General features: G+C 49.8%; 1 pseudogene; it reads left to right on the top strand.

Moving 5' to 3' along the window:
* The first annotated feature begins 2,610 nt into the window (after nucleotides 1-2,610).
* On the top strand, nucleotides 2,611-4,018 carry LOC105727622 (keratin, type II cytoskeletal 8-like; annotated as a pseudogene).
* Nucleotides 4,019-13,535: the final 9,517 nt, after the last annotated feature.

The following is a 13,535-nucleotide window of genomic DNA, read 5'->3' as shown; positions in this document are numbered from 1 at the left end:
CTTGTCCCAGCTGTGACATCTGTTATGGAGTTTCAAGCTAGTGGCAATGCTAAATTTGCCTGTCCTCCCTCTGTCTACCCAGACATTTCAAAGAGTTAAAGCTTCAGACTATAAAGACTCTTTATAAAGAATTACTAGGCCAGGTGCAGTGGCTCAGGCCTGCAACCCCAGCACTTCCAGAGGCTGAGGCAGGAGGATCACTTGACCTGAGGTGTTCAAGCCACCCTGAGCAATATAGTAAGACCCTATCTCTACAAAAAAAATAAAATAAGCCAGGCATAGTGGCATGCGCCTATAGTCCCAGATACTCAGGAGGCTGATGCTGGAGGATCTCTTGATCCAGGAATTTGAAGCTACAGTGAACTGTGATCACACCACTGTTCTCCAGCCTGGGCAACAAATTATACCCCACCTAAAAAAATATCCCTTCTCCCCTCTTCCCCAACTTGCACTCCATGATTTATATCTCACTAGAAGAGAGCTCAGCTGGTGTGAAGTCCAAAGACTGTCGGAGGCAGGAACCTAGCCATCAAGCCAAAAGGCATCCCTGGCTTCAGCGAAAATCCCTTAGTGAGCTAGAACTGGGGATGGAAAACAGGCCCAGCCAGGGCAGGAACAGTGCCCAGAAGGAGGAAGAGAGGAGGGCTGCCTCCATCTCCCTCAGCTCTGGACCCTGCAGGGCAGTTCTCACAGGACAAAAATCAGAGGGAACCATGGTGGAGTCTGTGGCTTGGTCCCTGGTCCCCAGCACCCAGGCTCCCAGTGGAAAGAGCATCTGTCAAGAGAGCTGGGCTCTGCCACTTGGGCCCTGTGCATGGTCATGCACTAGACTCTGATGCCCTCAGGGACACTTTTCTCATTTATCAAAGTACAACTTGAAATGTATGGGTTTCAAATGACTTTTAGTAGTAAAACCTTTTTTCAAACAAATTTCTCCACTGATCTCCAGTAAATAAAACAAACACAAACAAAGCTGGTCTGCCTGAAATGAGAGAGAAAGGCAATCTGACCCCCTTATTCAACTTGACTCACACACAGATATGCATCCCTACCACCATCCCCCAAAAACACAGCACCTCGGAGTTAGAAAGCCTTTTTGAGATGAAGTAAAACCTCCATTCATCTCTCATGATCATAATCACCTCTCCACGCCCCCGAGTGATGCTGTTTAACCTAACATGCCCCCAGACAGGTCCCTCCTACCTCACACAGCAGCCTGTTCCACACAGCAGCCAGTTTCGTTCGTTTAAAAACTTTCCTACTATTTTCAACAAAGATGCCTAGACCATTTAATGGGGAAAGACAGGCTCTTCAATAAATGGCTCTGGGAAGACCGAATAGCCACCACACAAGAATGAAGTTGCATCCCTACTGTCTTTGTCCATTTTGTGCTGCAGTAACAGAATACTGGAGACTGTGTAACTTATAACGAACAAGAATTTATTTCCTCACAGTTCTGGAGGCTGGGAAGTCCAACATCAAGGTGCTGACATCTTGTGAGCACCTTCTTGCTGCATCTTAACATGGCAGAAAGGCAAGAGAGAGACAAAGGGGGGTTGAGCATGTCCTTTTATAGAAAATCCACTCCTGCAATAACAGCATTAATCTCTTCATAAGGGCAGAGCCTTCATGACCCCATCACCTCCCACTTCCCAGCACTGCTGCACTGGTAATCAAGTTTCCAATGCAAGAACTTTGGGGGGCACGTTCAAGCCATAGCACTTGCTTCACATTGTGCTCAAAAATTAACTCAAAATAGATCAAAGACCTAAATATAAAAGCTAAAACTATTCAACTCTTAGAAGAAAACACGGGCAAAACTCTTTGCAGCCTTGGATTAGGCAATGGTTTTTTAGATACAACAACAAAAGCACAAACAACACAAGGAAAGAAAGATAAATTGGGCATCGTCGAAATTAAAAACATTCGATGTTTCAAAATGACACCATCAGGTGAAAAAGCAACATACAGGGCAGGGTGCGGTGGTTCATGCCTGTAATACCAGCATTTTGAGAGACCAAGGCGGGCAGATCACTTGAGGTCAGGACTTTGAGAACATTCTGGTCAACATGGTGAAACTCCACCTCTACCAAAAATACAAAAATTAGCTGGATGTTGTGGTGTGTGCCTGTAATCCCAGCTACTCAGGAGGCTGAGGCAGGAGAATTGGTTGAACCTGGGAGGCAGAAGTTGCAGTGAGCTGAGATTGCATCTCTGCACTCCAGCCTGGGCTAAAGAGTGAGACTCCATCTTAAGAATAAAATAAAATAAAACCATACAGAATGGGAGAAAATATTTGCAAGCTGTATATATGATAAAGAAATTATATTTAGAATATACAAAGACAATTAAGACATGTATTAGTATGCAAATACATTTACCCAATAAAATATTGTTAACTATAAAAATTATGGCTCAATAATGAGAAGACATGGGCAAAGAATAAACACATTATTTGCCATCTGTGTGATGTTATTAAAAAGATATTTCAATTAAAACCACAGTCTTATATGGTTAAAGTAGAAAATAATGATAACAAGAAGCAGCTTCTCCATTCCTTCTGGAATCTCCACCTGATTCAGCCCATCTGCCTCCACTCCTGCCTTCCCCATGTCCATCAGGGTGACCCAGAAGTCCTACAAGTTCTCCACCTCTGGCCCCCCAGCCTTCAGCAGCCACTCCTACATGAGTGGGCCCAGTGCCTGCATCAGCTCCTTGAGCTTCTCCCAAGTGGGCAGCAGCAGCTTCCAAGATGGCCTGGGGGTAGGCTATGGTGGGGCCAGTGGCATGGGAGGCATCACGGCCACAATGGTCAACCAGAGCCTGCTGAGCCCCCTTAACCTGGAGGTGGACCCCAACATCCAGGCCATGCGCACCCAGGAGAAGGAGCAGATCAAGACCTTCAACAACAAGTTTGCCTCCTTCATAGACAAGGTGCAGTTTCTGGAGCAGCAGAACAAGATGCTGGAGACCAAGTGGAGCCTTCTGCAGCAGCGGAAGACAGCTCAGGGCAACATGTTCCAGAGCTAGAGACTCTGGGCCCAGAGAAGCTGAAGTTGGAGGTGGAGCTTGGCAATATGCAAAGGCTGCTAGAGGACTTCAAGAACAAGTATGAGGATGAGATCAATAAGCCTACAGAGATGGAGAATGAATTTGTCCTCATGAAGAAGGATGCAGATGAAGCTTACATGAACAAAGTAGAGCTAGAATCTCACCTGGAAGGGCTGACTGATGAGATCAGCTTCCTCAGCCGCTGTGTGAAGAGGAGATCCAGGAGCTGCAGTCCCTGTTCCCAGACACGTCTGTGGTGCTGTCCATAGACAACAGCTGCTCCCTGGACATGGACAGCATCATCGCTGAGGTCAAGGTGCAGTATGAGGAGATCACCAACTGCAGCCACTTTGAGGCTGAGGACATGTACCAGATCAAGTACAAGGAGCTGCAGACGCTGGCTGGGAAGCAAGGGGATGACTGTGGCACACAAAGACTGGGATATCTGTGATGAACCAGAACATCAGCTGACTCCAGGCTGAGATTGAGGGCCTCAAAGGCCAGAGGGCTTCCCTGGAGGCCACCAGCACAGGTGCTGAGCAGCGTGGGGAGCTGACCATTAAAGATGCCAACACCAAGCTGTCCAAGCTGGAGGCCACCCTGCAGCGGACCAAGCAGGACACGGTAGCAGCTGCCTGAGTACCAGGAGCTGATGAACATCAAGCTGGGCCTGGACAAGTGTCACCTACAGGAAGCTGCTGGAGGGCAAGGAGAGCCAGCTGGAGTCTGGGATGCAGAACATGAGTATCCATATGAAGACCACCAGCCGCCATGCAGGTGGTCTGAGCTCGGCCTATGGGGCCTCACAAGCCCTGGCCTCAGCTACAGCCTGGGTTCCAGCTTTGGCTCTGGCATGGGCTCCGGCTCCTTCAGCCAAACCAGCACCATCAGGGCCGCAGTTGTGAAGAAAATGGAGACCCGAGATGGGAAGCTGGTGTCCAAGTCCTCTGACATCCTGCCCAAGTGAACACAGCTGCGGCAGCCCCTCCCAGCCTGCCCCTCCTGAGGCTCCCAGAGCCCGAGAGGGAGGCTCCTGTGAAGGATTAGCACAGGGAACAGGAGACCCACCTGAGGCTCAGCCCTAGCCCTCAGCCCAGCAGTGGGGAGTTTACTGCCTGGGGACCCCCTTGCCCATGCCTCCAGCTACAGAACAATGCAATTGCTTTCTTTTTTTTTTTTGTCCAAAATAAAACCTCAGCTCTAAAAAAGAAAAAAAAAAAAAGCAAGAGAAAGAGAGAGAGAAAGAAAAGGAAAGAAAAAGAAAGAAAGAAAGAAAGAGAGAGAGAAAGAGAAAGAAAGAAGAGAATGATAACACCAAATACTGGATGCAGAGAGAATGGATCACTCAGACACTGCTGGCAGGCATGTACAATGGCAGGACCACTCTAGAACAAAATGTAACAGGTTCTAACAAAAGTAAATGTGCACTCATCATATGACTGGGAGCACCCCTAGGCAATAAAAATGAATTAACTATTGATTCGTGCAACAACTTCACTGGATATTGGGAATTACACTAAGTGAAAAACACCAATCCCCGATTATATACCAGCTGGTTCCATTTAGGTAATACTGGGGGTTTTTTGTTTTTTTGAGACGGAATTACTTTGTCACCCAGGGTGTAGTACAGTGGCTGTTATGGTAGGTATGGTCAGGTCTGAGCAGGGCAGGAGAGGGCCCCCTGCAACCCCAAACCGGGAATGTCAGACGACCACCAGGTGATGATCAAGCAGTTGTTAACTGTCTCTCTAAAATAATAATTGGTTACAGCCAGCACCAGGGAAAGGCAGTTTCCCAATAAAGAGAAAACACCTGAACCTGGTGATCAGCGGCTTCCCAGTAAAATCCCAGGAGCTGAGCAAGTAGGCACGTGCGCACTAAGAGGCAAGATGGCAGAGTTTAACTGGTGTAAGACCTCCTAGGGGCATTCGGCTGGTAAGGGAAGAACACCTCAGGTGACATGCGTACAACTCCAGTCAGCACACTGCACATGCTCCTCTGGCAAGCACTAGCAGGCCACTGTGCATGCTGACAGCCCACCCCAAGGAAAGAATCAGGGAGAAGGAACACAAAACCCCAGAAGTATGCCAGCATATAAAACCCCAACTCAAAAGGTCAAACCCTGCACTTTTGTCCTTCAAGTCGCCCACTTGGGCCTCTTCCAAGTGTGCTTTCCTTCCTTTTTTTCCTTCTCTAAAGCTTTTTAATAAACTTTCACTCCCACTCTAAAACTTGCCCGAGTCTCTCCTTCTGCCTTATGCTCCTCAGTCAAATTCTTTCTTCTGAGGAGGCAAGAATTGAGGTTGCTGCAGACCCACGGGGGTTCACCACTGGTAATAGTACAAACATGGCTCACTGCAGGCTCAAGCGATCCTCCCAACTCAGCCTCACAAGTAGCTTGCACTACAGGTACACAACACCATGCCTGGCTAATTTTTTATATTTTTTGTAGAGATGGGGTTCTGCCATGTTGCCCAGGCTGGTCTCAAACCCCTGAGCTCAAATGATCCACCCGCCTTGGCCTCCCAAAGTGCTGGGATTAGAGGTGTGAGCCACCATGTTGGTCAATTATTGTTGAACTAACAAAATTACAAGACTGCAGAGATTAGTGGTTGCCAGGGACTAGGGAAGAGGGAATACTATAAACAGGCAATAGGATCGCCTAAGGTCAAGAGTTCAAGACCAGCCTGGTCAACATGGCAAAAACCCATCTCTACTAAAAATACAAAAATTAGCCAGGCATGGTGGTGCACGTCTGTAATCCCAGCTACACCAGAGGCTGAGGCAGGGATAATTGCTTGAATCCGGAAGGCCGAGATCTCACCACTGCACTCCAACCTGGGCAACACAGTGAGACTCCATCTCAAACAAACGAAAAAAGGTAATAGGAAGGATTCTTATAATAAACTGTTCTGTATCTTGATGATGGTCACATAAGTGTGCACATGAGATAAAATTGCATAGAACAAAATACATACACACTAGCAAATGTAACTAAGACTGATAAAATCTGAACAAGGTCAATGGATCGCACCAAACTCCATTTCCTATACTATAGTTATGCAAGTTGTTACCATTGGAGAAATTTTGATGAAGGGTGTCTAGAGCCTCTCTGTATCACTTCTTACAATAACATGTGAATCTATGATTATCTCAAAATATTAAAGCTTAAATTTTTAAATTTTAATATGATGATACTAGACACAAATAAGGCAATAAAATAAATAATATTAGTAACTTTTTAGTACAGATGAGGGGTTAATCAACTTTTAATTTTGCATTTTCTCAGTTTTCTGCTATGTGAATGTAATATTTTGATTTGTGATCATTAACGGATTTGATTGAACACAAGATGAGGCCTCACGTGAAGGTCATGTTGGGGTAAGAGCAGGTGACTCCAGCGTTCAGGCTGGGATACTAACCCCCTGCCCTGTGAGGCTCATGGCCTTTTTCTTGAGTGCCTTTTATGAACCAAAGAGCCATTCCTGGTGGAATGATGTGAGGTCATCAGTGAATCTAGACCAATGCTCTGGAATCCTGGAACGCATTTGACCCTAACGCTTGGCTACAGCCAGCGCTCTTTTCACTCCATGGTGGGGCTGCACTCTGGGTAAGTGTAAGCTCCATTTCAAGGGCCTGGAACTCCAGAGAGCCAGGAAGGTAATCACTCAGGGCGGCTATCACTCACTTCCATACTAGACAAGTCTCGGATCCTGAACTATCTTCTCCCAAGGAGTCTCAGGGATGGGGAAGGGACCACCTGTGAGTCTTCAGATGGAGGATTCGGGATGCAGCAGGAATAAAAACAGTTTTTGAATTTGGGGGAAAGAGAGGAGAGGAGGGAATGAGGGCAAAAAAGAGAAGGAAGGAGGGCTGACAGGAGAGCGAGCCAACTCCCACAGAGAACCTGGCCATCAGTGGCTGCCGTGAGAGTTTTGGGGAGCCACAGGGACAACGGGGGAGGAGCAGGAACAGAGCATCTACCAGACATGAGGAAGATGTCCAGCCAGGGGCAGGTGTCACCAGCCTTCTTGTGGGGTGGGGGCGTTAGGCACTGCCTCGATCAGTTTCAAGGGCTATTGCAGGCAGGTCTGGGCCACTCTGGTCATATTTTTTGGGCCAGGCTTGATTGCCCATGAATTTATAGTGGTTCACAGGGATATTTAGGCAGAGCTGATAGCATGGAAACTAAGGATGCCAGGTCATCAGCTTGACCCTGCTGGAAGTGAGAGTGAGGCTCAAATGTCACCACCGTGAGCCATCACTCTGGGAGCACTTGTTGGACATGAGTCCTAATCCCAAATCCAAAGTGCTCTAGCCGAGATGAAGGAACAAGCTCTAGACAAGTTAAGGCATCATTTCCTCATCCAGGAATCAGGTACATTATAAACCTTATCTCACAGATTATAAGGATTAAATTGAGGCAATTCTTAGTGCACAGATCAACATCTAATGTTTAATAAGTAATCAGTAACTGTTAGTTACTATGATTGTAATTTTTAATTATTATTATGTTTCATGAGAAGCAGGTTAAGCAGGAAGAAATGGCCTGGTTGGAATCATGTTCGGTCCCTTACATTTTTTGGTACCCAGAGAAGACAGGATCTCTGTGAGGTGCACATCAGCTGCTCAGAGACTGTTCCAAGGCCACAAGACCCAGCAAGGAAGGGTTGGAAGAACGAGTGTGCATGGAAAGGAAGGCAGGTGTGTGTGCGGTGGTTTACTCTTAGCCCATGGTCCCTAAATGAATGAAGGGTGATGGACCCCCATGGCCCCGGCACCATCTCTCCTTCTTCCTTCAACTCTCCTGAGTCAGATTCCACAGGGGGGAGAGTGTCAGGGTGAGCCAGGAGGTCACTTTCCTGCTCACTTTTGTAGCTATGGAAGACAGAAGACCAGAGGATTCCACATTTGTCTCCATAGAGTCCTCCAGGCAGAAAGAGCCATGGAAAGAGGCACAGGAGAGCAGCTTTTGTCTGGCAGAGAAAGGTAAGTAGGTAACTTGATTCCTATCCTTATTTGTAAATAAATGCAAAGTGGATGATGGCCATTCCCCTTATCCCCTCACATATCACGTTCAAAATCCTGAATGAGTGAGAAGGGAGGAGCCCAGCGTTTCCCACTGGGTCCCATTCATGATCACTCAGGGTCCTCTCTCCCTGCAGCTCCTCTGGCTGCCACTTCTGCCTCATCAGTGGCCATCCCTGAGCAGAGCACCCAGGGGAAGAGGAGGCGGAAGATGAGGAATGTGGGGGATGTCAAGGCAGGTGTGTGCCCTCCTTCATCCCTCCACCTCCTTGTCCCTGCACGAAGGGTCGGGTACTGCTGCATGAGCACTTGTCCCCTTGTTCACATGAGGCAGGATATGGTCTTCAGGGTGAGCTTAAGGGAAGGCCCAGGAGTGCCCAGGTGGGTCACATCTGTGCTCACTGGGGTCTGTCGTTCCCACAGCTCCCCATTACAGCAGCCCCACCACCTCCAGCTCAGCCTCCTCAGGAGCTGTTGCTGACCTGAAATCCTGGCAGATGAGGAACCACAATAGGAACATATGGACTGTCAACTATATTGGGGGAACGAAACTCAGGATGAACAAGAGGAGAAGACCCAGCTACCGCTCTGAGGACCAAGAAGCCTTCTATCGACTTCTGGGTGTGTTCTCCAAGCCAGCAGTGCCCTGGGCCCTGGGAGCATGTGCAGACCTCCTGGGGGCTCCAAGAAGTCCAGGAGGCCTGGACACTGAGCCGCCCCTGTTCCAATGGGGTGTGATGGGTGTTTCCTTCCTTCATGTTCTTGGAGGGAAGGAAAAGAGGCTCATGGCTGAAACACCAAAGGCTGTACCCCTGCCCACAGAGACCCAGTCAGTGATCCCCACCGGTCAAGATTCTAGAGATTAGTAGTGAAAGGACAGGCGAGATCGTGCTCTCTTTGTTCTCAAACCAGGAGGAGACAAAATGCAAACAGCATATACAGAAATCGGCTGGTCTCAGCCAGTGATAAAGGCAGAGAAGGAAATTTGTTTCAAGGCCATGATGCCTGGAGATGGGGTGTGAGTGAGGACAGCGAGTTTAATCAAATGGGAAACTCAGAAATGGTCTGTCCAAGAAGGTGGCATCAGGACCAGAGGCAAGATGAGTGTGGCAGGGTGGGGGACAACATGGAGGTCATGCCATTCACTACACCATCACCAGGCTCATGTAGCTACTTACGTTTAATTTTACATGATTTAAACACACTTTCAAGATTCAGTTTATCAGTCTTGCTCATCACATTTCAAGGGCTTAACAGCCACGTGGGGCTGGCAGCTGCCATAGGGTACAGCCCAGGTAGAGAGCACCTCTGTCATCACAGACAGTGCTTCTGGATACCGTGCTGCTGGACAGGGCTCTTCCAAGGACCAGGCTTACTGGAGAAGAGGCAAGGAGGGGGTGACCGTGAGCCACCCACCCTCCCTGCTGTGCCAGGGTCACCATCCTGGGGGAGGGACAGACGGGTCCTGGCATTCTCAGGTCTTCACTAGGAAATGGCCCCTCCAGGGGAGACCTCAAATCAAAGATGGGCCTCCTGCAGAAGAGCAGAGGTCAGGTCACATCTTCTGGAAGGCAGCAAAGTCCAGTGAGCCCAGGGGCCATGAACCTCCCCACCACAGCCCCAGCACTCAGTGGCAGTGGGACAGGGAGCTTGGCATAGCCACAGTACAATGCAGTGACAGGTCGAGGGATCACAGAGACCCAAGGCCACATCCAAGCTTTTAAGTTGAGGCAGATTTGTTACACTTTGAGACCCAAGTCACATCTCTGCAGTGAATGAATCTATCACATCCCATTGCGACCCTGTTGAGGATTAAATAACAGTAGCAACATTTGTACGGTTGAAACTGACCCTGTGTCAATGCGGGGAGTAGCCGCTGTTGCTGATGCAAGGCCCAGCACTTCCTGGAGGAGAGGCGGCTGGGTCTCCTCCCACAAGAGAGGAGTTCAGGGAAGGTTCAGGTTTTCTTCCTTTCTTCTGAAACATCCCACAGCTGCACACTCAGTCCTCCTTGCGGGGCCTCTCCAAGGCCTCATGGCTTCTTCCTTCCTTTGCAGAGGATCCCATTATCCAGAGCTTCTTGGAAGCTGACATTTTCCTCAAAGTGTCTGACAAGGTACCAACAGCACTGAAGTGATAAGGGACAAGGGGTCTGCAGAGTCACCGCCCCATGGGGGACAGGCAAAGAGTGTAGGATTTCCATCTGGGAAGGAGAAGACCTGGAGGGATGCACCCTCAATGGCAGAAGGAAGGGCACACTGCCTGTCCCTGCCCTGCCTGGAGTTACTGGGAACTCCTCCCCACCTTCCCATTGCTCACCTCGACATGGCACAGGGATGTGAGACCCACAGCAAGTCCAGCCCTGAGCCATTCTGCACCCTGTCCTTTGGGTGGGGAAGGTCCCGAGGCCCATGCAGCGCCCTCTCCCGCTGCTCTTTCCTGGTCTCCACACCCGCCTCTGTCTCTGGCAGTACCTGCTGTCCATGGTGGTGGAGTACTTCGGCCGCGTCGGGCTGCCTGGGCATTTCTACAACCGGATCCTCTTCCTCCTGGCCCTGTAAGCACCTCCTCAGGGACTCGCACTGAAACCTGCCCAGATCCCTGAATCCCATGTTTCCCTCACCCTGTCAGGGCAGCTCTGCTGTGCCCATGTGCTCAGGTTGTTCCTCTTGGTCAAAAAGCAGACAGGACCTTCAGGCGCCACTGAAGGTGGTGGGGAAAGGCAATGAGTAAGGTCCTGAGATACTGAGAGCAGCGGGGAAAACACCACTTGCTGCCCGGAGACTGAGTTACCTGAAGACAGAAGTCCCTGGGAGATGACCTTGTCAAGCCCAGAACCTTGTCTCTGACTGGGCACAGCACAGGCCCCACAGGCTAGGAGTTAAGGACACCCTGGGGCCCCTGTAGATCGGGTCAGCTGCAGAGAAGGCTCCCCCAGACCCCCAGACCCTCTCTCCTGGACACACTCTGCCTGGGCTCATGGTTCTTCCAATGTGACCTCTCCCTCCTGTCCCACCTGAGCTAGCAGCCATGACTCAAGGGACAGGCGAGCTTCCTGTCTTTTCCTGTGACAGCTACATTGCCTCTGACATGGAGGAGGACAACCCCACATCCAAGCGGAGCATCTTCCAGTTCCTGCTGGGCAAGGAGCACTGGCCAGACCTCTAGAAGGAGTTCCTACAGCTGAAGATGGAGTTCTTCCATGCAGTGGGGTACCGAGCCTGGGTCACCCCAGAGCTGTGCGAGGAGGTGTGTGGGGGATGCCGGTCGGCTGGAGAGGCGGGGAGATGAGAGCAGGTCCAGCCCCCGATCTAGCGCTCACTTCCCTGCATTTCCCTTTCAGATCCAGGCCCAGAATCCACATCACTAGGTCTGGAGTCGGGCACACCAGTGCGCCCCATAGGTTCCCAGGGCAAGGGAATAACCAGGGGGCCTGGACGGGTCTGCAGATGGTCCAGGTGTGTTTAAGCCCTGCTAGGGCTGTGCAGAGTCGAGCCAGCCCCGTCCTCTGCACCCTCGAAGGCCCCTCCTGGGCTTGGGAGTATGTGGAGGCCCTCCTGCATCCTATTTTAGACTTTATTCATGCATATTACCACAGAGAGGGCTTTGAGAACTCCTGTGGTAAGAAAGTGCTATATTCTCCAAATGAACTTGATTATAGAGTTACATGCTGTGCGATACCAGATCTCAACCTGCATGTCAATTTTTAAGGGAAAACTCTCGCAAATGCTGTTTTTGGTAATAACCTCTGCAGGGTTTTGATCTGAGGTTAAAATTTTAAACATAAATATATGAAACACTCGAGGTTCATCCTTTGTGGGAAAGGGACTGTCACCACGGTCGTTCTCGAAGGAAAGAAAGATGAACGCCCGCACCTCCTGCTCTGTTGTGTGTGTGTGTTCTGCTCCCCGGGAAGCCAGCTACACCGAGCCAGGCCCTCAAAGGATCTCACTCCTCACAGGCAGGAGGAGCTCTCAGGGCTCTCTGGTCTCTGAAAAAACTGGATCACTAGAAACAAAATGGAAAAACACAGATACTGAACTGTGAGGATGGACATAATAGATGAGGCATTTATAGAAACCAGTCCCCTGTCTAGCATTACATCCTTTCAAAGTGATTTCGTTTTGGAGAGAGAAAGTCTCACTCTATCACCCAGGCTGGAGTGCAGTGGCGCCATCTCGGCTCACTGGAACCTCTACCTCCCAGGTTCAAGTGATTCTCCTGCCTCAGTCTCCTGAGTAGCTGGGATTACAGGCACACACCATCACATCCAGTTAATTTCTGTATTTTTAGTAGAGACAGGGTTTCGCCATGTTGGCCAGGCTACTCTTAAACTCCTGACCTCAAGTGATCCACCTGCCTTGGCTTCCCAAAGTGTTGGGATTATAGTTGTGAGCTACCATGCCCACCCGATTTCTTTGGTTTAAATTTAGTTTTTATCTTTGGATTTACTTGAAGTGGAAGGGAGACCTCTAGTGAAATGCATGAGGAACACTTTGCCTGGGCACAAGGTTGTATCAGAGGAGTCCTGTGAACGGCCTGCCACACTGCAGGCTGTGATGGAACCTATTCTGATCCCAGGAAAAAGACAGCAGGAGAGAAGAAGGCAGAAAAAGGGTGCTCTGAGATAAACCAAGTTGGGTATAACCGATTCACCTACATGGTGGTTGGTTTTTATTTGAGATCTCAATCCAAAGAAAAATAGCAGTTGTTGGCCCCTCATGGGTCTCATCGCTTATAAGAGCAGTGGGGACAGTTGACCTAAGCTCCGCTCCAATGGGCACTGGTGGGTGCAACACTCAGGAGTCTGCCTTATTGTGCTCTGATCTCCCTCTCTCTTTTCTTGTCACTCCTGCCCACCCCTGCCTTCCCCCTCCTCCAAAAAAGAAGCGGCCCCTTTTCCCAAGCTCCAGGCAGCCACAGAGGGGCAGCACAGGCTCCAGCTTCCCTCAATCGTACAAGACACAGGGTCCAGGGAGAGCCTGGGCCACAGCAGCCTGCAGCTGGATGCCAAACCACTCACAGGAACACTGGCCCCCAGTCTTCAAGTGGGTATTGGCCAACAAAGGTCACACCCCCGGATGTCCTGGGGAAGGGAGGGTGTAGCAGTAACTCAGAGGAGGCACTAAGGGAACCAAAAGACCTCCAGAGCAGGAGTCACAACAGAGGCTGAGGACGGGAAGAGGGAGAAGGGATGGAAAGTCTAGGATAAGTCCTGGACCTTCGAGGAGGAGGACCTTGAAGGAAGAGGCCAAAGACGACTGGAAGAGGCAAGGAAGGGCAGAGGAGATGGGAATGGGAGAAACAAACGAGGCGAGAGGAGAAGTGCCCACCATAGACACGCGGTATCTTGGGGCAGTTGTACACAGAGCCCTTCCTGAGCAACCCACTGATTATCCAATGAAGCCTTATTCAAAGAAGAGACGACTGGGGAATTTCAGCCAAAGGATGATGGA

Source organism: Aotus nancymaae, unplaced genomic scaffold (genome assembly GCF_030222135.1).
Source record: "Aotus nancymaae isolate 86718 unplaced genomic scaffold, 86718_ANA_hifiasm-v0.15.2.pri h1tg000155l, whole genome shotgun sequence".
Classification (NCBI taxonomy): Eukaryota; Metazoa; Chordata; class Mammalia; order Primates; family Aotidae; genus Aotus; species Aotus nancymaae.
The sequence above is the reverse complement of the archived record's forward strand: the minus strand, read 5'-3'. Positions and strand labels throughout refer to the sequence as shown.